The sequence below is a fragment of the Etheostoma cragini genome, chromosome 11, assembly GCF_013103735.1.
Source record: "Etheostoma cragini isolate CJK2018 chromosome 11, CSU_Ecrag_1.0, whole genome shotgun sequence".
NCBI lineage: Eukaryota > Metazoa > Chordata > Actinopteri > Perciformes > Percidae > Etheostoma > Etheostoma cragini.
In genome coordinates this window covers 23,647,499-23,671,834 of record NC_048417.1, presented here as the reverse complement: position 1 = coordinate 23,671,834, position 24,336 = coordinate 23,647,499, and the positions used below count along the sequence as shown (strand labels likewise).

General features: G+C 40.6%; 1 long non-coding RNA gene across 1 annotated transcript; it reads right to left on the bottom strand.

Annotated features, from left to right (window-relative positions):
- Positions 1 to 8,160: 8,160 nt before the first annotated feature.
- Positions 8,161 to 23,430, bottom strand: LOC117952527. The gene is made up of 4 exons (XR_004658439.1): positions 23,325 to 23,430; positions 18,863 to 18,868; positions 16,986 to 16,989; positions 8,161 to 8,171 (listed from the first exon to the last, which is right to left on the bottom strand). It is a non-coding gene; the product is annotated as an uncharacterized LOC117952527 (long non-coding RNA).
- Positions 23,431 to 24,336: the final 906 nt, after the last annotated feature.

Here is a 24,336-nt window from a genome sequence, read left to right as displayed (position 1 = left end):
TATGTGTGTGTTTGTGTGTGTATATATACTGCACTGTATTCATGCATATATGAGCAAATTGGTGACAAGTCAACATGAATTGGCCACCACAAGCCTGTAGAACAGCTTCAATGCTACTTGGGAAAGATTATAATTCTCGTAAACTCCAGAAGGAGGAAAAATAGGGCTGGATATTATCTCCTTAAAAGCAAGATCATGAGCCTCACATTCAGCTCGGTAACTGTAATTAAAAATGTCTTATTACATATGCTATACACTGTTCCCCTACTTATCTAAGATTTATTTGTTCATGTTTCCCACTTGTCTGTACCTGCAAACTTGCCTCTTCCTACCATATTAATGATCTGAAACATTGAGGTCTAGCTGTGGAAAACCATGTTTCCAATGCTGAAAAGTGCTATTTTTACAGCATTAATTGATGTTTATAGATCATGTAAAATGAATAGGACTCTCTAAACAAAAAAACACCACTCAAGGCCATCTGTGTTCTACTGGTTCACAAGGTGCGAATCAAGGATTTTAACACAAAAGAATGTACACACATACTGAGGCTGGCAGAAGAAAATCCATTAATTCCCACACGGACCATACACAACATATTTCAATAACTGTTCTATTTCCTTTGTGGTTGGCCCACATCCAAGAGGCAGCTTTGCCAAATTTCTCAGCCAAGTTTGTGATTTAACATAGCTGTGAGACTCATGAAACAAACTTGTGTTGAGAAAGCGATAAAGGACTGATTATAACTGTGTGACCTGAGGGTGAATACCACAGGTGTGACAATGTGCATTTATCAAACAAGCGGTCTACTAGGGAACCTTAGAAAACTTAAAGGTAGAACGAGTAGTACAGTGCCTCGCCAGTCGGTGAAAGACAATCACAGGTTCAATCTCGTTTTGGAAGAACCTTTGTCCGTTTGGCGTTTCACGCCACTATATTTGCTTTTTCTTGGCACTGTCTTCACTGTTGTCGTGGCTTCCTCTCGGAGGCATCTGTTCGATCTTGCCCTTGGTCAACTAGGGCGCTTGGCACAAAAATACACTGCAGTCAGACCAGTTGGCGTTAAAAAGAAAAAGCAGAGGGAAGTCTTAATGACCAGAGCAGGCGTAGTAACGTCGCACGCAACAATGTCTAAAAGGTGAAATGAGCTGGTTTGACCATGGAGATGCAAAAAATATACACTAGTCCACACAGGACCTTCTTCCTGTATTTACATTCTTGCTCTCGCCCCTAACACATCCAACAATGAGAGGAGTGAACATCCTTGCGTGATTTGTAATGACGCAATTTGGTATGCTTGGATTTTTCCAGGTGTACACTGAAACCAAACCAAGGGGAAATTGCATGTGAGTATCCCCACACCCACCCGGCACCTTACAGTCCAATTACAATATACAGTCTATCGAGGTGTACGGTTCCAGAACAGAGACTGTGCGTAGAGGTAAGCCCCACCAGATCTAACTGGTAGCGCTCCACCTTCCGCACAAGTTCCGGGTCCTTCCCCCACAGAGAGAGGACATTCCACGTCCCTAGACCCAGTCTCTGCCGCCCGGGTTTGGTCCGTCGAGGCCCCTGACCCGACCTCACTGGTTCCTCCCAAAGGGGGTGGGCCCATGGGATGGAGATAAGGGTGTCACGTAACTTCTTCGAGCTGTGCCCGACCGGGCTCCGTGGTAAACCCGGCCACCAGGGGCTCGCTGATGAGCCTTCTGTCTGGGCCTGGCTCCAGACGGGGCCCCGGGTTTCCTCCGGGCAGGGTCACTTCCTCACTACCTCGGTTTTCATACGTTTTAGAACCATTCTTTGTCTGGCCCCTCAAATGAGACCACTTTACCATGGGAGACCCTACAAGGAGCACACAGCTCCAGACAACACAGCCCCCAGGTTCACAGGGACATACAATCCTCTCCACCACGATAAGTTGATGGTTTTCATGCTCAGTACCTACACATGCACTACTGGAGAGATATCAGAGTGGGGGGGCTGCCCGTGGAAAGTCACCCCTAGCAGTTAGAGGTTCGGTGCCTTGCTCAAGAGCACCTTTGCAGTGCCCAGGAGGTGAACTGGCACCTCTCAAGCTACTAGTCCACCACCGTACTTGAACCACATACCCTCCTTTTCCCAACCCAACTCCCTACGGACTGAGTTACTGCCACCCCTAAGCAATACTCCCAGGACACAAACACCTGTTTTCTGGTTGAAGGACATGAACTCCGCTCCCCCGCGTGTTTTCCCTGTGTTTAAGGACCCGACCATCCACCCCAACCTCCTCCTTACGCAGATTTCCACGCTCTTGACAGATGGCAGTCGATGCGTGGAATACTTGTGATTTACAGTGCATTACTTCTTGCAGCAATATGGTTAAGCCTACACAGCCTACACTCTAACAAAAAAATCCTTAAAAAATCTCAAAACAGACAGTGTGAACACTCAGTTCATTTAAAAAAATCGTGTGTTGCTAAAAGAAAAAATTCAGAAAAAAGACGGAAAAAAACTAGTAAAATATGCTGCAAAGGTAACAGAAAAGCAGCAAAAATGTAATTAAAAAATAAAGTCACTAACTGGACTTTACTCTCCCAAAACCAACATCCATCGCGGACAAAAGTTGTCGAAGTACAAATTATGTCATTCCAAATGTAAACACTAAAAAACAACTGTGAATCCCATTTTATGGCCTACTTATATTAAAATATACAGTCATATCACCGTTAATATATAGGGAGTTCTTTGTGTATAGTGTGTGTGCATATGTGGCCTGCTGTGCCAGGCTATGCAATGCTAAATGTTCCTCTTGGTGCTTGTAACATTACCTCTAATAACTGTAAAGGGTTTGAATAATCTGTTGTGCATTCAGGTAAGTAGGCTAAGTAATGTAACAAAATCTGATTGCATTTGGACGGGCTTGGCCAAGCTGATTTCTCTGTGCCCAAACACACTGTGATTTCTGTCTCCTTACAAAAAACAATCAAACTCTGTGTGGCCTCATGGTTTTTTAAACTGACACCATCGCCATACCATAGTAACCATAGTTACTACAATAACTTGAAAAGTTTGGGCTCTTCTGGCACGCTGGAAATGAAGGTAAAGAAATGATTCAGATACATGGCTATGTGGTTTTCCTTATCCAAAATGACAACATCTAAATAGCTTTACAAATAAAATGCATATTCCAACTATACTTTATCACAGGTTTTTATACAGCTAGCACCATGTACACCAGCCATACAAGCAGTAACATTCACCATTCCTTCTGTAGCGCTTTTTATCCCCAGTAATGAGTATATTGAATTCCACCATTCAACAGGTTTTGTAATGCCCTATGAACTCTGCAAGAAGCAGGGATTTTTCACAGGTTTAAAAGAGCATCTCCCTGTATGATCCGCCACTTAATTGGCTCTTGCCACGGAATTTTAATGAGTCCATTCGTTTGAGGTTTGTGAAGGAGGCTATTGTGATGCAAATTCACATTGCAACCAGCGCTTAAGACCAAAGACAAATCTGAAAAATACCTGACATCAGATTTTGAAGTAACAATGATTTGTTTATCAAATAATCCCAGCACACTTGCCCACTTCACACTGTAATTATATGAAAACATGGGGAGCTTTGATATGCAAATGTTGTGTAAGGGGATATAAAGCATTCGGTTTCCCTTCCGTTCACCACATCAGGCTGCAACAAAAATCAAACAAATGCTGCTTAGACTCCTTTCTAACACAAAACGCTCCATTCAATTCTATTTAAAGATGGCTCTGGTGAACCCTTTTGACAGCACCTCTTACTTTTGAACCCACAAAAGCTTTAGAGTGTCATTCTACATTGTACCTTTTTTTTTAGCATTTGCCTTTATTTTGTTGTTTCTGTTGCCAGTTTCACAAATCTTTTAGTATTCACACCTAATCTTCCACATCTAACCCATGACTCTTTATCCAACCAGGCCACACTTTATCTGGTCCCTATATCAGAATTACATTTGATTTGGCTTCAAAATGACCTGTTACCAACCATGTCAACAAAATGTCATGACAATCCATACAATAATTGTTGAAATATTTCAGTCCTTTGCAAAGTACCAATTGACTAACTGACCAACATCATTGTCATGACATTTTGTTGACATGGTTAACGGGTCATTTTAAAGACACAGATCAAATGTAATTCTGCCTGTATGGGCACCAGATAAAGTGTGGGCTCGTTGGATAAAGATTTAAGGGTTAGATGTGGAAGATTAGGTGTGAATACCAAAAGATTTGTGAAACTGGCAACAGCACAAGAGTAAACATACAGCCATATGCTAAAAAAAAGGCACAATACAGACTAACACTTAAAAGCTTTTGAGGCTTGTTCACATGGTTCTCCAGATAAGAAGAACGATACAACTCTTATGTCTGTCTGTTACATTTGAAGCTAGAGGCAGCAGGCGGGGAGCCTAGCTTACGATAAAGACTGGCACATCATACCTTCTTACTTTAAACCAAAACTAAAATATAAAACACAAGATATAATTAATTAATTTGTGAAATTTAGAGTATCTGTCAGACTGTCTTTGTGTCTTAGGTTGCGTCCCAATAAATGTATATCTTCTTGCAGTAGTCTTTGAGATGTTTGCATGGATGAAATGAACAGAAATGGTAAAAGCTCAGGAAGCTAGAGATTCACAGTTATGTAACTGACAGTGCCCACTCTTTCCTCTGTCTGTCCCTCTGGTTTGAACAAATGTCTTGCTGATGGACCAGGGCTGCATTAACCCGATGGGGTTGGGGGGTCACTGCAAAATTGAAGAGGTTCCCCATTGGTTCGCCATTTACTCTCTCTTTGAGTAACCATCTTACAGAACACACGGCAGCTCCATTACTTCACCCAACCTGCTTTTGTGTGCTGGCACATTGCCAGCCCCCAGGTTTGTTGTGTGGTAATTTGATTAAACACTAATTATTTATGAATATGCACTATGCGAGCAGTTGCTGGTTTTGCCCGGTTGGCAACACTGCTTTGTGATGAACTAATACACGTTTTCATTAAACTGACGAAACAACACTTTCCCCTACCCCCTGTTTGTACTCTGCAACAATACTGTCACACACTATCAGATGTCTCCTGTGAAAAACTGTAAGGGAGAACATTGCTTTTTCCCCAAATGTCAGGAATAAAATATGAGCAAAAGGTAAGGATGTCACAGATACACCTGGACCCCTTATTCTTGAAAATAAATACTGACTGTATAATGACTGCCACACTGTAATTACTGATAACCGCAGCATAGTTATTGCTCTATATACCATTTTTTTTTTTTTAGAAGATTACTTTTGAAGTTGTAAAATAGTCATTCCTGCATTCTTTCACACACATTTTATGGGGACCTAACAATGCTGTTAATGGCCCACTGGGCTAATGTAGCATGTGTGAGGCTTTAATGAGATCAATTCATCAGGAACAAGCTTAAACATGAAGAGGACTGGAGGATGAAGCAGTGGCCAGACAATTAAATGAACAGCCAAGCAAAAAGATGGCAAGCGAAAACCAAAGATGGCAGATTTCCAAAGATTGTTGTCTACGGGGCAACTGGATGAGCAGATTGCAGATGTAAACACATGTATGCCTCCCTCAACACCACACAGTGGTAGTAGACTATGCCACTTTCTCCTTCATATTGGCATTGTCTCATTCATTGTTTTTTTTTTTGTTTTTTTTAAAGGAGCAGAAGCCGGGGGGTTAATGATGTGTTTTAGAAAAGGAGTAATGTTGGTGTGCTGTGGAGGGTTTGAGTTGGAAGTGCCGGCAAAGTACGACAACTGGCGCAGCAAGAAACAGAGCCATTCCCCGAAAGCTGTGAGATCCACACAGCCGGGGTGACTATTATCTGGCTGGGGATGGGACTTGTTTACTGCTGACTATCACTCACACTGCTAGCGGGCAACATCTCAGAATAGTCATGAAAAAGCAGTGAATGAACAAGGGCGCATGCTTATGGTTTAGCATAATATAAGCAAGAAAATATGTTAAAAGGCACAGCGTAACCCCCTGCATTCCCCTATATTCAAATGTGGTTGACAGTGTTGCATGTAGCATTTCAACATCCATCAATTGCTTCCATGTGGTTCTTTTTGCTACGTCTACCATAGAGGAATAATAACATGAGGATTGGAAGCCCTAACATGTTAAATTTTTCTTGCAAAGGTTAATTCATGAAATAAGTGTAAAACCTCCTTTGGAAAATTTTAGGATGTTCCTCTTCTTCAGTAACACATTTTTTATTTCCACCCTTTCACCATTTAAAGGTGAATGTTGCTTAAACCACAGCCAAGATCATTTATTTAAATAAGCCATTCAAATACCCTTTCTTTCTTTTTAATTTTCTTTTCCTGGTTTTAAAGGCTGCATTACAGTAAAGTGATGTACTTCTCTGAACTTCCCAAATTGTTCTAACTGTTCTATTACTTGCCTTTACCCGCTTAAAGGTACACAAAACCATTTTTTTAGTATGTTCGGTTCACATGTGTTTGTGTTATGTTATGAATGTGAAAATGAACTGCTACCTCCTCTGACAGCTCTAGAGGTTGAAAAGAAATAAGAGGAGAAATCACACCAATCACAACAGCTGGTCAGTCCGATGGTATGTTGCCTGAGCTCATTACTATTCATGACCTCGCCAAGTTGCACTGGGTAAAGGATGCTGATAACGAGGCTCTTATTGGCTAGCTTTTAGCCAATCTGAGGTTGCAGAATATTGATGAGAACTGGCACAAATTGAGCTGACTCTTTCTGCAGGCTTTCTATAGCACACTATAATGGCTTGAAACAAGGTAACCTAGGCATTTTTTCTACAAAACATGTTACAGAGTCCATGGCAGAACTTTGGTGGAAGAATGTGGTTGGCCTACAGCGTTTATGCATACCTTTTTAAGTGTATAACACTAAGCTATTATATAATTGTTTTAATGTTAAATGTGGAAGAGTGAAGCCTTGGGATGGACACTAACTGTGGATGGCTACATAAGTCACTACTTTACTTAAAGGGCAGTAAGCCTATCATTTTAGCTATAGTGCACAGTTTCTGTTTCCTCCACGAGGAATTCTGGGTACTGAAGAACACTGTTGGCGCGTCCACATGATACATGCCTTACGTGGCCGTGCACCCAATGAGGACATAGAGGAATAAAAACAACATGATGGACTCTTCAGAAGAGGTCATTATCTTCACTCAAGTTTCTGCGCGTTAAAGTTACCGGCCAACACCATCTTCTGAACATGGTTATGCTGTGAAATACAGAGAGAGTTGTATGGAGCTAATGGTTTTAAATGTAGCAACTCATTTGGCAATGGCTTGAATGTAACGGATGTTTATTAATACGAAAATGTTAAGCACTAAAGCTTTAATGCTTTTTTCACAATTAGGAGGATTTGTATTTTGGTTCATGTAGAAATTTTCATTTTTGAAAAAACCTAATAATTTGGAGGCCCCTTGCAGTAGCTCTGAGGAACCCCTAGGGGCCCTGGAAGCCCTTTTGAAGATCTCTGCTGTAGATACTCTGTGAAAGCACCAATTGTCAATGCCTTCATAACAAATCGTTGCAATATCGAAATCGAGGTATTTGGTCAAAAATACTGTGATACTTGATTTTCTCCTAATGGCCCAGCTCTATTGTAATGACTGGCACACCTTGCAAACCTCACAGAGGATTTGCACAAAACATGAAGCCTGACGTCATACCCAGGTTCTCGTCAGATTATAAGTTTGATTCTGCTCCATTGGGCTGTGATTATGGGGCGTTTCAACCAAACCAGGAAATAAAATTCCTCTGCACTCAATTGGATAGACCTACAACCAATCAAAGCGACAGAGTAGTGGCCTATGTTGAGCAACGTATAGTTATCAGCAGAATTCAATTGCTAGCTACCACAGATGTCAGCAACTAGCCTAGCCAACTCCAAACTAGTTTGGAAAACGCTAATGACATTACATCCATGTTACAGGCTTTACAGGCATCTATATATCCCTTGGATGTATCATAAGATAATACCTTGCATGTATTAATAGAACACATGTTGAATTACAACCATTAGGTATATCTATTATAGCAGCTATAGGACCTCAGGAGAACCATCATAATGTAAAAATAATGTAATAATGTATAATTTATTTGTCCCGCAAGGGGAAAGTACAATTTACACTCTGTTGTTATTACACACAGGCCTGAATTACACACACATGCTCAGGTCCTATACATGCACTAATGGAGAGATGTCAGAGTGAGGGGGGCTGCCCATGGAAAGGCGCCCCGAGCAATTGGGGGTTCGGTGCCTTGTTCGAGAACACCTTGGGAGTGCCCAGGAGGTGAACATACTTTTGTTTGTATGGGGACTTGAATCACCAATCCTCCGGTTCCCAACTCCCTGCTGACTGCAGGGCTACGTGGGCCTACTGCAGGGCTGCGTGGGCGGGCGCAGTCCTGCGGATCATCTTGCCTAGTTGAAAAACTCTAGATTTGGTTACTAGTGAATGTTAAAATTTTTAAAAAAACATGATGTTTTAAACAAGGACACTTTTAGTGTTCCGACTGGTTAGTTGATGTACCCACAAAAAGAAATTATTTGCTGAAATATAGAAGGTTTTCTCACCATGCAAAGTCTAAGGGAAAAGTCTTTCAGGGCCACTTGTTGGCCACTGAGCCCATGGTTGCTTTAAGACATGGCGCTGTTACTGGAGGCTTGATATCACGTCTCCAGCAGCACCCAACTTTGTTATAAACAAATTCAAGCCATGCGCGTTGATAATCTGTCCATCATCATATAGAGTGACAATTTGATTGGTCCTACCAGCTCTTGTTGGAGCATAGTTGCTCCATAACGGTCCAGACCGAACTTCTCAACCTATGGCAGCTGGGATCCAAGCTACAAAACATGTCTACATGACTCATTAAGAAACGTGAGTGAGATCACTAAACTGATCAACAGAGAGAGCAAGAGCGAGGGAATGTGGGGGGTGCCTTGCCGGCGAGCTTCCCACAGACGTAACAATGGCACCTCAAGCTTGACTTTGACACTTACTCCAAGGGATACTCATGTATTACTTTCTTTTGAGTCATACTCAGAAACCACGGTATGTGGGAGTGAGATGCATCTGTTCTTCATCAAGCAGAAAACAGTGTGATGATGGCTCATCCGAACCTTGGTGGGAAGACAAATCCTTGAAATGTCAAAAAAGTTTAGGCAGGTTTAAGTAGACATTAATCACCAAGTAATTAGCACGTGTTGTGAGTCAATACACACGATCTTAAATTTTGGCAACAACTCTTTGTATTTCAAAAGATTTGCTTTTGAAAGCAGTGAAACAACGCATGTGTGTCGATACATAAACAATTAGGGATTTTGAAGACATGAAAAGCAAAAAAATTGAAACATGACACTGAAATGCAAACTTCCAAGACTAATGAAATGAAAAAAAGACTTTTAGCTCAATTTGTTCCTTGGCTTCCCTTCAAGATGTTCAGGCGGTTTATCCAAAAAGCTCAAAAGAACAGGACATTCCCTAATAGCTGCCAAATTGCAAAAAATCAGCCAGAGTAATCCCCCTATGAAAAAGCATTAATCTGCTCCCCAAAACCTACTAATTGTTCATTTGGTTACAGATCTGGTTAAACACAAAAGAGCACCGCTCTCCCACTGAGCCCAGTTTACACCCACCTAAAGATGTCTTACAAGACATCAATGCAAAAAGCCAGGGAACAGCTAAACACTGGTTAATACTGAAAATACATTCTAAATCAAACTGAAACAGCACCTTCTTTGGGATGATGTGCTCAAAGTCTGATATGTCTAATGTGTTAGAGCAACTCCCACATCAGTACATGTTGCATAGAGGAAATGATGTGAAGAATCTCTTTAAAGAGTACAACAAGCTTTGAGGTGTGACTTCCAATTAGGCTGTCAGAATGGCAGAGCAGCTGGTACAGTAATGTTCTGGATGTAAGAGTCACTAAGTTCTGTGGCAAAGTGCTGCAAATAAAAAATGAGGAGGAACTGAGTCCCATTCCTTTGTTAGTTAACTTGGATCTAGATTTCAAGCTGCTTGGATGGCTAACAAAGAAAAAATTCCTACTGACTATAAAACATTGGTAGAGCTTTTTGTGTCATTTTGATTTAGAGGGATACAGTTAAGATCACTGCTCACCAAGAGAGGCTGGAGCTGAAACGGTATGAGGGAAATCAGAGGTACTGCTTTCATTCTGTACATGTGCAATGTTGTTTGATAGCTTTTTAAGAATTAAGAATACTGATCGGCTGGCAGGTGTTGATTAACTTTTAGTAGCCGGACTGTGTAACTGGACCAACTTGTAAAATATGGATGCCTGGGCAGTGTCTGTCAGCGTCAGATACAACGCAATCACCCCTCAGTGTGTGTGTAGTACGCAACGGGAGGAGCAGCAGCTCCGCTTGAAGATGTAGTGTTAACCAATGTGTTGTCTTCACTTTGAGGACCCTCTCTAATCCCTCGGGTCAAATTGACCCGTAATAATTTGGGGTTTTAAAAACAATTCTGAAATTAAAATTTAACAAATATTGTATTTATCTCAATGTCAAACAATTGAGATAGCATACATGTTTAGGGAATGCATCAGTCTCTACTGGCACACAATCAAGTGGAATTGTGGTTCATTTTTTCTCATAAGTTTATAATTCATGTTAAAAATCCACTATGGAAAAAAAGGGAAAGGGTCATATCCTGAATGATTTTTTGAATTGAGTCAGGAAATCATTTTTATCACAGAAAATAAGGTACTATTTTTCTTTTTGCAAAAATTGGAAATGGGTCAGTTGGACCCAAATACCATACAAGGGTTAAGGGTAGTATGAAAGCCCGAAATTCCGCATAGGGAGGGTGGTTGGGGTGTTGGATGGGTCAAACAACACAGGACTTTCACCCTTAACCTGAATGCATTAACATTGACGCCAATAGTCCTGACCAAGGGCGTTTTAGATAGGATGCTATAGGAGACTTTTAGCATCAATAAGAGCCCCTAAAGCACCTGACCAAGCATCCTTATTTTATGTGATGGGAGAGAGAATGTGTTGAACACCTAATTTAAATATTAATACCCAGGGTGTTTGTTTGCTATTACATAAATCTATGCACCAGTGTTGCACTGTAAGGACAGCGATAGTGAGACTTTACTAAAATTGAGCGAAAATACAGCAAGTAAACATGGAGAAACTAAATGCATTAAGTTTAGATCACTACCAAAAATGTCTCTATCATTATCGTTATCTGAAATGTGTTGGCCATCGGTTTTAGTTATGGAGTTTGTTCACCGCCTCTGCTGTTTGGGTTTTTGTGTAATGGACACTTTTTGCAATATACTATGTGCACTGTAAATATGTTTTAGCATGAACATGATATAATAAACTGTGTTATTTAATGTTGTGTATATACGTTATAGACTGAGCTATGTTGCATTTAGAAATAAATTAATGTATTTGAATGGGAAGCAGCTTTTTTATCACAGCATGAATACGGTAGCGAGTAGTCTGAAATGATGAAAATCCACAAAGGGAGGTTGGTTGGTTGGGGTGGTAGATGGGTCAAACAACGCAGGACTTTCCCCCCGGGGACCGGGGATTGTGTCCTGCGGGTGTTGTTTCCTTTACTCGTTGTTCTTTTCCAAAACTCAACTCCAGTTGTTGCCTCCATGAGAACAGCCTTCCCCCACGCCTGTACTTGCGTCACTTTGTAACACCCGTCCTTTCCTAGCTACTAGCACGCCCTCATGCTCTGCAACTGAACAGATAGCTGTGCTGACCTAGCTACTGGGCATGTGAGATTCCCAATAAAGATGGAACAGAAGTGAGATTTCTCACTCTGTAGCTAAGAGTGAAAAGAGGAGCTGCAGTAATGTGCAGTGCAACAAATAAATGGTGTTTTTTGAAAAGTAAACCACAAAAACCTATTCTGGTACAACCTTTAAATGCAATTATGAACCTGGAAATGAACATTATATGAGCACTTTAAGTTTAGAAAAAGTTAAAATCAAATGTAACTTAAGTTCCAGACTTGCTTATTGCCGTGCTCTGTAAGGGAAGGGAAGCATTGATAGACTGCAGCTCAGGGCAGTGGTAGGGTTACACAGATCCTTGCTGCCCTTCACTGGTTACCAGTGTGTTTTAGAATTGATTTCAAGATTTTACTAGGACACTTGTTTTTAAAGCCCTGAATTAGCCTGGCTCCTGCCAGGTCTGTGATGCCTGAAATCCTCTGGGAGGGCTCTACTAATTGTTCCAAAATCTTGTCTTGTCACTTAAAATAGGTTATATTTTAATTAGGGATCTTGTTTTTAATTCAACTGTTTTTACTGGACAGCACTTTGTAACTTGGTTTTAAAAATTGCTATAAAAATAGTTATCTTGTGGAGATAACATTCACTTACACACAAATACATAAATGTCTATGGTTAACATGTCTAATTTAAGATTTGAATGCTGAGAGTAATTGTTAAGCATCCTATTTGATTATCACCGAGTCAGTATTTTTACAAGCAAAGAAAGAGGTGCACATTTACATAAGAACAGCTGTGAGAATTTTATTTCAGTGTTGATTTGAATGTGTTTCAGAACCAAGGTGTCATATATGATAAATAAATGTTAGGCAGGTGTCAAGTTATTGCTAGATATGTGTTGGATTGAGGTGTTCAATGTGCTGATTTTGAAAAATAAACTTTCAGGATGACTTGATAGTTTCTCCTCGACCTTTTTCTTTTCCAGCAGAAGAATGTCTGTGGTTAAATTTGCCATTCCTAGAATGTGATAGGGATGAATTATATTACGTAAATGAAGTACTTAGCCCAGTGGCCTTGTCTGAGGTGACTTCTCATTTTACGCATTGCTTATGCTAAAGAAGACTGTGGTTTTGGGAGACGGATGCACCCCAAACCACTGAAAAGCTATCAGACATCCAACCTGGATCCGACTTGACCAGCCTCCTCAACCACTTTATTGACTAGTGTCCCAGAGACAGTTACATGCAGCCGGCATAAAATGAAGAAAACAAGCCATAGATTTTATACATTACAGCATGCAGAAATACATTTTTTAAGGGAAACCAATTGTTATTGATGCCTTTTCATTGTGTGTTTTGGTCCAGATATCACAGAAATACTGAAGCATTAATTGAGTTAAAGCTGGAAATACAATAACACAAATAAGCAAAAAAACACAGGGCTTTCAAGCAGTGGAGCAGAGATTGTGCCCCGGGGACAACACAAGACTTTCACACAGGAAACCTTTGTATGTGTCTGGGTTTTGATCCAAACCACAATATTTTTAATGAACTTAACTAGTCGTTTTTGGTGCCTATTCTTAAAGGTCCCATGGCACGAAAATTTCACTTGGAGGTTTATTAACATTAATATGTATTTCCCCAGCCTGCCCTATGGTCCGCCAGTGGCTAGAGATGGTGATAGATGTAAACCAAGCCCTGGGTCTCCTGCTCTGCCTTTGCGAAAACGAAAGCTCAAATCGGCCAATCTGGAATCTCGCTCCTTATGAGGTCATAAGGGGCAAGGTTACCTCCCCTGTCTCTGCTTTGCATACCCAGAGAATTTGGCTCGCCCATGAGAGAGAGACATCATGGCTTTCAAACAAGCAAAGTGGCAGTTGGTCCACTGCAGGAAAGCTCACTGTGGGACTGGCTCTAGTAGCTGTAATTCTGCACCAAGGCAGAATATTTTGGGAAAGAGACTTGAGATACAGTATTAGGGGACCACTAAGGTCTATATAAAAGAGACTTCAGATACAGTATTAGGGGACCACTAAGGTCTATATAAAAGAGACTTCAAATACAGTATTAGGGGACCACTAAGGTCTATGTAAAAGCATTCCAGGAGAACCATGTCATGGGAGCTTTAACTGCCGCCGTCGCATGACGCTCACTTATTGTCGGCTAAAGTTTACCTTGACAGCCGCTGAAACAACTCACGGTGCCCTGTAGCTCACAGTAACATTTTCTCTGCAAAACTCAACTAGCAATGGCCTTCAAAGCACCGTGATAGCTGCAATGTAGGAATTTAATGAAAGTAAATTGTTTTTATCCATTTATACATTCCATATATTCTGGCCATCTATCTTCACACTTAACTACTGTACTTAGACTTTGTTCAGAATAAAAACTACTGAAAAACTACAGATAGATTAAAGAAATGACTGTACAAGCCAAGATAAAGTTAAATAGTTCTAAAAATTAGAAAAAAAGTAACTCAAATGAGATGAAGAGGATACATGAAAAAAGAAAAACATGTAGACCTTGTCTTTAACAAACAATTACAGCCAGTTCTTTTTTTAGGCTTTGAGGAATCGTTTGTGATAATAGCCCTACCACTAGGTAAGTAACGTAACAGATGTCTACTAAATGGCAAAGTGAAAAAAACATTCAGCAAATAATTACTTCATTAGCCTGCTGATGTTCTAATTATTGCATCAATAGTGCTCATTAAATGATCTTGACCTCTAGGTTTCCTTTCTCTCCCCATCACCTTTTTCCTCTCCTGTCTCCCTCAGCCTATCTTGGTCCACCCACCACGACTCCAGCTGTACGCAAAAGTTAAAACCCAGTCACACAGTGCTGGATGGAAGACTGACAGCTCATTAGGACTTACAAAATTGAGTTCAGTTCTGTGTGATCTATTAATCTATTCTGTGCTTCTACCCATCCACGGTAATTTCTCCTTTCATTAAGCAGAACAATAGCCCTAGTGCCACATAATTCATTACATGCAATCAGAAGTAGATCCTTAAGGCCCATTTAATTCATTTTAATCATTAACATTACCACTGTTGTTAATATACGTATGTAGGATGCTGCTGGGATGTTGTGTTCCAGTGAACTAATATGGTCTTGGCATGTTTCTCACTGTAGGCTACTGGCCGCTCTCTGAGCTGACAAACGCTTGTGTCTTTGGGCAATTAAAAAAATACAACCCTTCAAAGTGTCTATTGATGGAGAACTATTTTTACCACTTCGGTATGAGAACAAATCTAAAGCTTGACAGACTTCTGCCAGTCACTCTTCAAATCAGGGAGCCAACGGGAGCCAACTGTCAATGTAGCAGTCCTTAAGAAGGAAAATGAAATTCACCCACATTGTTACACCTACTTATGACCTGGTTGTGCCTGTATGTCTCTTTTGCATTGTATATATGGCAGGGTGAGGAAAGTCCAAAACAGTTTTTGTCATTGTTAAGGAAAACCTTAGGTGCAGGACAACACATTTTACATGAAGACGTTTCAGGTGGCCGATGAACTGCACAGAAGCATTTATTTGACTCTCAGTGAGGAGAGAACTTTGACAGGCACAACAGTTCAACCACAATGTGTTATTGTGTCATGCTGTCCCAATGAAACGTCCCACACCGGCAACAAACGCCGTGACACTGGGCTGCTCTGGGGGACGCCACAACCGGGAAATGAAACGCCAGACGAGGTAGACGGTGACAACAACGGCCGCCGGTACAAGATCTGCGGTTTCTGGGGGACGCAACAACGGGGAAATAAAACGCCACACGCCAGTTGGATGGTTGTGGTTAAGAAAACAAGAACGCGGAAAGGAACCGCCACACGCGGGACACGAGCCCCGGTCTCCGGGTGGAAAGTCCTGTGTTTCTGACCCATCCACCAATCCAACTAACCTCCTTATGCTGATTTTCAGCTTTTCATAACTACTTGCTGCCGTAACCGAGCTGTTATCACAAAAGATGCTTCCCATTAAAAACAGTTTAAATGTATGCTCACCAGTATGAAAAAAAAACAGAAAACTTTGTCCCTGTACACAGATCAATGGATTATATGACGTCACCATTTCACAAACTGCCTCATTTCATGAGACTGGGTTGCAGCGTAAATTCTTAAGCCTGAAATTCAGCCAAATTTAATACCTTACAGCACAGTCAACCTCTAGTTAATAGATACTATATTTCTCACCTGAGAAGCTGTGAATGTATTCATTTCTGTACATGTCCAATCCTGCAACTATTCCCTTGGGTTGTTCTTGTAATTAACATGACCTCAGAGTCCTCAGCAAGTTGTTTTTGAGTCTAGCGTCTTTAAAGTCTGATTTGAATGGCAAACATTTTCAAAACCTTACTAAAAGTTCAGTCAGAGCCAATGGTTTCCGTTTATTACCTACAGTATGAAGATCAACTGGTGAAACGAGAGGCTGGGCTGGGTCTGGGAGATCAGGGAATAGGGCAGGGTTAGAGGTTTTGGGGGATGGGGGTCGTGCCTGGAAAGACAGGTGCCGTGGTGGGTTATGATCCCTGAGCCTCCAGCTCTGATGCAGGGGTGTTGTCCGGCTCCTCGTCATTGTGTCCAACCGGTCGTCAGACACCGCCTACCAAGAGCCTGGGTCTGACCGAGGTTTCTGCCTAAAAGGAAGTTTTTCCTCACCACTGTCGCACTGTCGCACTGTTGCTTGCTCTGGAGGAGACTACTAGAACTGTTGGGTCCTTGTAAATTCTGGAGTTTGGTCTATCAGTATAGTGTCTTGAGATAACTCTTGTTATGAATTGATACTATAAATAAAATTGAATTGAATTGAATTGGTACAGAAACATGTCTCCTAAAAGCTATGTTGTATAACTACACTGCCTTCTCAATTAGGTTTTGAGGGAAAAAGATTTTCAGTACACATCCTAGCAGCAACAACATAGTTTCACTAGAAACGTCATTGCAAACGCAAATTAGTTGTTCGGGAATGTCATGTTTTTAGAAGCCATGGCTGTGTACAAGAAACTTCACAGCCAGATTGAAATGTGTGAACATGGTTTGATTGCTTTCATTACTTTTCAAGGAATTAAGCCAGAAGAGGTTTCATTTTTGAAGGGTCTAAAAAGCTATTACCTCTCTGGATATAGTTAATGTGTTTTTAAATTATCTGAAATAAACAAATGAGCCTTTTCTATTTCCGACTCATGTCCTCTTTGATAAAGAAAGGGAACCACAAGCCTTGTTACTAAAAAATAACATCACACAAAAGGAAGTTGTGTGAAAGGCATATTTGTCTGGTTTTACAAATAGAGTACTCACAGAACTGGAGTGAAATAAGTCCAGATTACACTTGATAATTAGCAGCTTAATAAAGTCATGTTTAAAGGATAGCTCCCACGTGAATATACTATGTCTTTTGAGTATCATTAGTGCTGCACCACATGGGGCTAAAAATGACATTTTTTAATTATGGCATGTGACCTCTTTGTGTAAAATTAATGAGAACAATTAGTTCAGACAGGCTGTGAGTCAATGTACCTGGTACAATAAAGCCTGAAACTTATTTGGTAGTTACATCACTGGAGTCACCCCCCCATGGACCGCAAATGTCATGTCAGTGCCACGCTCACGCAACACTGAAGCAACTGTCTATACCGGTTCACTCAGGTCCAAGCATTTCAATGTCTCAAGCAGCGTGAAAACTTTGTTTGTTTACCAAAAACATTTTCAAAACACTTTACACATTAGGATGTAGAAATGTTGATGCCTATACTCAAAATCTACACAAAGTACATTTATTGATGAAATAGCAGATGAAAATTGTGAAAAAATTAAAAAACCTTGGTTGTTGGCCGTTTGTGTTGGCCTGTGCTATTGCTTGAATGCTGGGAATCCTGGGGCTGCGAAGGATACAACAGTTGGATCCTCCAAATTCTGTAGATTTACGCATCTGAAGGAACCTTGGGAATTAAATGAAATGGGACATCCTTTGTGGTGCCGGTGTGACGCATACAGCCCATGAATGGGGACATACGTAGCTAAAGTCTGTGCAGGAAGGAGGTCAGGGTGGGTGGAACTTTATCAGACATGCAGAACTTTCTCCCAGGTGTCCACTGTCCCATGTGAAAGCAAAAGTAAACATTTACTTATTTTAATAGACTTTTGTCACGTCACTTATTGTACATACATAACACACATACTTCTTTGAAGCAAAACTGCAATCTTTTCCTAAACCCAACCTAGTGGTTTTGTTGCCTTAACAGGTTTCTGCACTGGCATGGCAATGAATCAGCCCAGAAATGTGAGTCATTGCGTGTCAGGCCAGATGGATGGTCAACTAAACACACACAGACAGGCCATTAAAGCCATAGACAGATGAAAAGACCAGTGGATATGGAGACGGACAAGATAAACATAATTAAACCTTCACTATGTACATATGAATGAGACTGATCTCTCATAAGCACTGCCTGGGAATATGCAGCCAGGTTAAAGACAGCTATTTCCTGCATTTTTCAACTGCGAGTCAGGCACAGTCTAGTATTCAAAGTAGTGCACTGATGCAATTGATATGATTGCTTAATAAAGCTGCAGAAGCTGTGAAGTGATGGAACCAAATGGACAGGGCTGTCATGGTTGACCAGCTCATGAACCTTGTGCTGAGCTATAAACTGGAGCAAAACTGAGCTGTGTGCTCCAGAGAATCACTAAAAGCTAGACTGTTCATTCAACTGCAACTCTTTCATTCATTTCCTGACTTCAGGGCTTATTGAAAGAGCCAGAAAACTGGGGGTGTGTGGGGACGTACACTGACGGTCAAAAGTTTGGGGTCAATCACAAATTTCCATACCACTCCATCATAGACAAAATACCAGCTGATCTGAGATGATCTTTATCAGCAACTATTCATCCAGTGTTCCAAAGGCTGATTCTGTTCACTAATCTGATATCATTTTAAAAAAACTAACTGAGAAAACATTAGAGAACTATTATGCAATCATGTAAGCACATGATGTAATCTAAAAACTAATGCCTTGGTTAAAAAAACACTGTAACTGATCTCTGCTGGAATTCTGTCTCCAATGGAGTGAAATGGAAATTTCTAAGTGACCCCAAACTTTTGACCGGTAGTGTGTGTGTGTGTGTGCATGTGTGTGTGTGTGTGTGTTGAACAACAATTAAACAGCAAACAACACCTCTGTATATTATTGTCTTCTCATTGTTAACACATCGGCAAAAACGAATTAGGTGCGCATTAGGCACACTCAACACATCATAGTCATCTCTTTGGAGTTCAGCCCCTCTCCACCTGATGAATGAGCCCAGGATTTAATTGCGTCTCAGCTTCTCTTGAGAAAACATATCCTGGTTCCTGGTACGCTAGATGTTTAAATCTCATTATTTTGGCTCTCTGTTATTTCACATGGGGCAGGTAGGTTAAAAGAAGTCTGAGGCTGCATGCTGGAAGCAGCTTTCTGTAGTTTTACATGAAGTTGGGTGGCTGTTGGTAATGAACTAACAGACCAAAGCAATGAGATGAAAGCTGCATATTTTGTGTAATGATTCTCAGTGGAGTCATTCACATCATTCCCAACAGACACTGTACAAATTTAGCCAGATTTTTACATTGTGAGGATTTTGCTAAAGTTTATTCCAGATTGTTGTTTGACCCGTTTGATCAGTCGCCAAAGGCGGAGTGGCAATCGGTCAGAGAGAGAGTCAGGACTTTTCCTGGTGTTTCGAGACTTTGGAACTTCTGGTCAAACTGTGCAGCCTCTGCTCATCCCGCAGCAGCCTCTTATTTCAATACAAACACGGGCCAGTCAGAAAGCCCTAACGGTCACAACCATGTCCAGGACTTTCTGAAATATAGGGGGATCTTTGAGCAAACCCTCCACAAATGGCCTGGCCCTGGTCGGCCTATGACGTAAAGCAGTTAAGTCTATTGATAATGTTAACAGTGTGTGAGTTTAATGATAGAAAGTCAAAAAAGAAAAGGGAAAGGTGGCGCTGAGATGGTTAGACTGAAAAGGAAAAAAGGCGTTGTGTTGCTGTGCTGTGTGTTGTTCATTCATTCACCATCTGAGGGCCGGAGGTCTACGGTAGATTTTTTTTGGTCCCACCGCGCTGCTGTCGCCATCTTTGATTAATTGCCTGAACAATCAACCATCTGGTTGCTGAAAGGATGATTTTATTGAATTGGAAAATTCATAAGGTAAGTGTTTTTTTTCATGATCCTGTTTCATTTCCTAGGCTCACTTGTTTGTTACCTCTCCGCCCTGTGTGTTTTCCGGCCTGGAATGTCTAAATGCCCCACCCTGTCCATCGATGCCACCCTCCTTTCCTTGTGTATATAAGTTTGGAGTTCTCTTGTTCTGTGTTGGATTGTCTGTGTTCCTTCTTGGCTTGCAGTGCAAATTCCTCCCATTTCTTTCTAGTGTTTCTGGATTTTCTTTTGGCCTGTCTGTTTTTGGAAACACTTTTTGTTCAATCAACCTGCCCTCTCGGCTTTTGGGTCTTCCTTTCAAATGTGAAAACCGTGCCAGTTTTTCAATAGATAACTGTTATCAGTGATACTAACTGCCATTCTGATATGATTTTGGATTTGGTCCTAGCTGGGTAATGCTGACAATTTGAACAAGGAGCTGCTGAGGCTGTGTGAGAGCATGGTACGCAAGCACGAAAAACCAACCATCATGTTGGTGCTATGTTGAAGGCTAACTCCAGCACACCAGCTCTCCCAACTCGAAATGTTCCCTCCCTGTATTATATTTGATTACATTTTTTACACAATTGATATGTCCAAAAATAGATTGATCACAACAAAGTCTCTTATCCATGAGAATATCTTTGAAGTTAGTTGCAGCTGTGAGCCTTTTTCTACGTTAAACACAGCTTTTACAGAAGGGACTTACAAACTCTGCATTTGCACATCAGCCAACAGGAACATACTAACTCTCTTAAATGACCTGTGATTGGGCTAAGTCTCCCGTCACAAGCTCAATTTTCTAAAGTAAAAAAACAGAGGTAAGAAGAGGTGCAAAAGCCTTGTTTTCTCTCAGACGACTTGAATTACAATATGCTGAAACATTATATTTGAGTATATGATGCAAAACACTACCTACTCAGCTTTAAAATTAGTATAATGTTATGTTGTTTTGCTGTGCTGTGTTAAAGAAGCTAACCCTAACCCAAGAGACCACATAGTCAGTATCTCAACACCATTAAGAAGTGATCATACATCCGAGCATCTCTTTTTAGAATAGAATTCTTCCTCTTTATTGTCAGTATACAACAACATTCAAATTGCAATTTACCTATGAATGCTACATAAATAAATTGTCGTATGTTAGCTTCTTCAAAGCCTGCTAATTCCCATTATAAAGTTAGCTGTGTTGTAACAGTAATTAACCTTGATCCTTGTCTCAAACTGTGCCATGTTGGGTCCATGTTGAATTTGACTGGGAAATCCTTAAAGGCCCTTTACCGTTAAATATTGTTGATCACACAAAAATGACATTGATTTGGCAAAGATAGAAGAAGTGTTGAAAAAGAATTATAGTCTAGTTACAACATTTTCTATAATCTATAACTTAATACATTTTTTCTTTCATCATAGCATTGGTTTTTAACCAATGACATTCAGACATGTCGGCCCCCGGTACCCTTCTAATATATTTATATAAGACAGAATGCAGGAGATGGATTCAAGAACAACTTACTGTAGCTATGCAGAGTGCACAGTTTAGCGGTTGCAAGAGACAAAAGAGAGGGATTATTAATTGGATTTTTATTATTGATGATTCAAATCAAAGTTCATTTGTCTAATTGAATAATAAAGCAGGAGAAGGAATATTGAGCTATAGGGGTTTAGCTTAGCATAAGAGGGAGTAGTGAATGAAAGTCATAAAAAATAAGTGTGTGTGACGTAGATTTCTGCATTGAACGTCTGAAATCATGTATTTGTTATAATAGTTTTTGTTTTTTCTTACACAAATGTCACTATAAAAACATTTGCAGTGAATTTAACAGTATATGCTTTCCTATACTCCTAAATGCACCCTAACTTGGACTTGTCTTATTCAGATTAGAAAGAATATGTATCTAGAATGTGCAATGTCCACCATTCATCAGTTCTGAGCAATATGTCTTCATATCAACTAAGCATGGCACATTTGATGCACCCAGCCCCATACAACAGCCCAGCATATAATGGCAATACTTGAAATAGCAAAATGAAATCAATCAAATGATAACCGTGTTTTGCTTTTCATGTAGTTAATTTTTTCCACAACTCTATTTTTGCAGTCTCAATTGCAGTACACCTTTCCATGTATGCGTCATGTGACTGACTTTGCCTCTTTATTTATTCCTCAGTATATCATTAAAGCAGTTAGATTCACCACGAGGGGTAGAGCAATGCATAATGCTCCAGGCAAGCCACAGGTTTCTTGACAGTTATGAGGCCCTTAAAGTCCATGTGAAACAATGGAGGACGTTGAGAATCCCGGAGGAAGAGCCAGAGAATGTTAGGAGGGGATGAAGACAGAGAGAGAGGGGCAGTATAATGAGAGGAGAGACAGCAGGTTGCTCATGATGATGGCCTGGAGGAGACACTTTGTGGTAGTCAAGTCTCCGCACAGTTGTTGGCATGCACGGTTTGTATTTCATTATCCTCCTCTGCATCTTTTTTGTTTCCATTATCATCATAGTAATTTCACAAAAAACGTAAAACGTAGAGTGTGATATTTCCCAAATGTATAGACAAAGATGTGCAAGGGTATTTTGGATTGAATTTCTTTTCTGACATCTGTTAACAGAAACTTCCAGCAAAACTGCAGAAAAACTGTCATTTTGTGAAATTCACTACGATTTCTTTCATAGGACATATCTCACCCATGTGAAAATGCATCACATGCAAACAATGAACAGCCCTTTCTGCACTTTGTGCCGAATAAACGCTCAAGGTACATATCATCACATGTCCTTGGTGTGCTCTCCCGTTGGTAAGCTCTGGAACAGTATTCAATATTGCATCCAAAATTTCCGCCTTGATTAATGTCACTGTGCTTGTTCCTGTTATGGTCTTGATTCTGAATGCACTCAGCCTTTCCGCTCTCTGGGACTCAGAAAAGTGCTGTGTCTGCTGACTTATAGAATGCGAAGAGAATGATTGCAACCCGTTTGAAGCATAATCTATCTATCCTTGCATGGTTTCTTTCCTTTTTGGATTTCTTGTTTATGGAACTCGCTGGACACTTGGCCCAGCATTGCTGAATCATGGAGGTCCAGGATGTAGCCTTGTGTTGTAGCCTTTGCCTTAACTTGCGCATGTGTGTTTGGTCCCCTGTCTTGTGTGCGTGCGTGTGTATCTGTTAACATATGTGTTTGTAAGTGTCTGTTTCAGTATTTGTTGTTTTGCCTCCCTCCCTCCTGTCTTTACTTCCTCACAAAAAACTGTCATTTTGTAGACTAAATTAAATTAAATTTTATCAAATCATAACAAGAGAGACACTTCACAGATAGAGTAGGTCTAGACCACATTCTATAACTTAAAAAGACCAGTAACTTACAACTCCAGTAATCCCCTCAAGAGCAAGCATGGGGGACAGGGTCCAGGAAAAACTCCCTTTTAGGAGGAAACCTGGGACAGACCCATGCTCTGGGTAGGAGGTTTCTGACGGGGAGAGGGTGATGAACAGTGGCAATAACAGTTAAAATAAAGATAATGGAACTATGACTAGATATAGTAGTTGCAGTAACAACAGAGGTATGTAGCCAGCGTCCCAAAGCTCTGTAGCGGCTTAAACAGCTAGCACCTGCCATTCTGCATCATAGAACTCAGATCCACCGGGCGGTCTCCGAATTTTGTAGGATATGATACACTTTGATTCGCGTACATTTTTGCACAATATCATATGGACCCCTTTGTGAGAAGATAATATAATACTTATTATAGGTTTGGATTGTCCAGTAATAGTGGACTATTTACAACCCTTATCACTGGGATCCGATTCTCCATGCTGTTCTCAGATCAGATCCTGGTACAGTCCACTATCATTATTCTATTCTATTATTATCTATTCTGTATACATCTTCCTGGGTGTGCCGTATTAACTGTAATTTCCTCACAGCATTTGAAATATGTAGCTATTGAAACATATTGATAAAAAAGGAGGTAGTACATAGTATCAGTAACCTTTCTACTTACAGTGGTGTGAAAAAGTGTTTGCCCCCTTCCTCATTTCCTGTTCCTTTGCATGTTTGTCACACTTAAGTGTTTCGGAACATCAAACCAATTTAAACAATAGTCAAGGACAACACAAGTAAACACAAAATGCAATTTGAAAATGAAAGTGTTTATTATTACAGGTGAAAAAAAATCCAAACCATCATGGCCCTGTGTGAAAAAGTGATTGCCCCCCTTGTTAAAACATACTATAACTGTGGTTGGCCACACCTGACTTCAATTTCTCTAGCCACACCCAGGCCTGATTATTGCCACACCTGTTCACAATCAAGGCATCACTTAAATAGGAGCTGCTTGACACAGTAAAGTCCACCGGAAGATCCTTAAAAGCTACA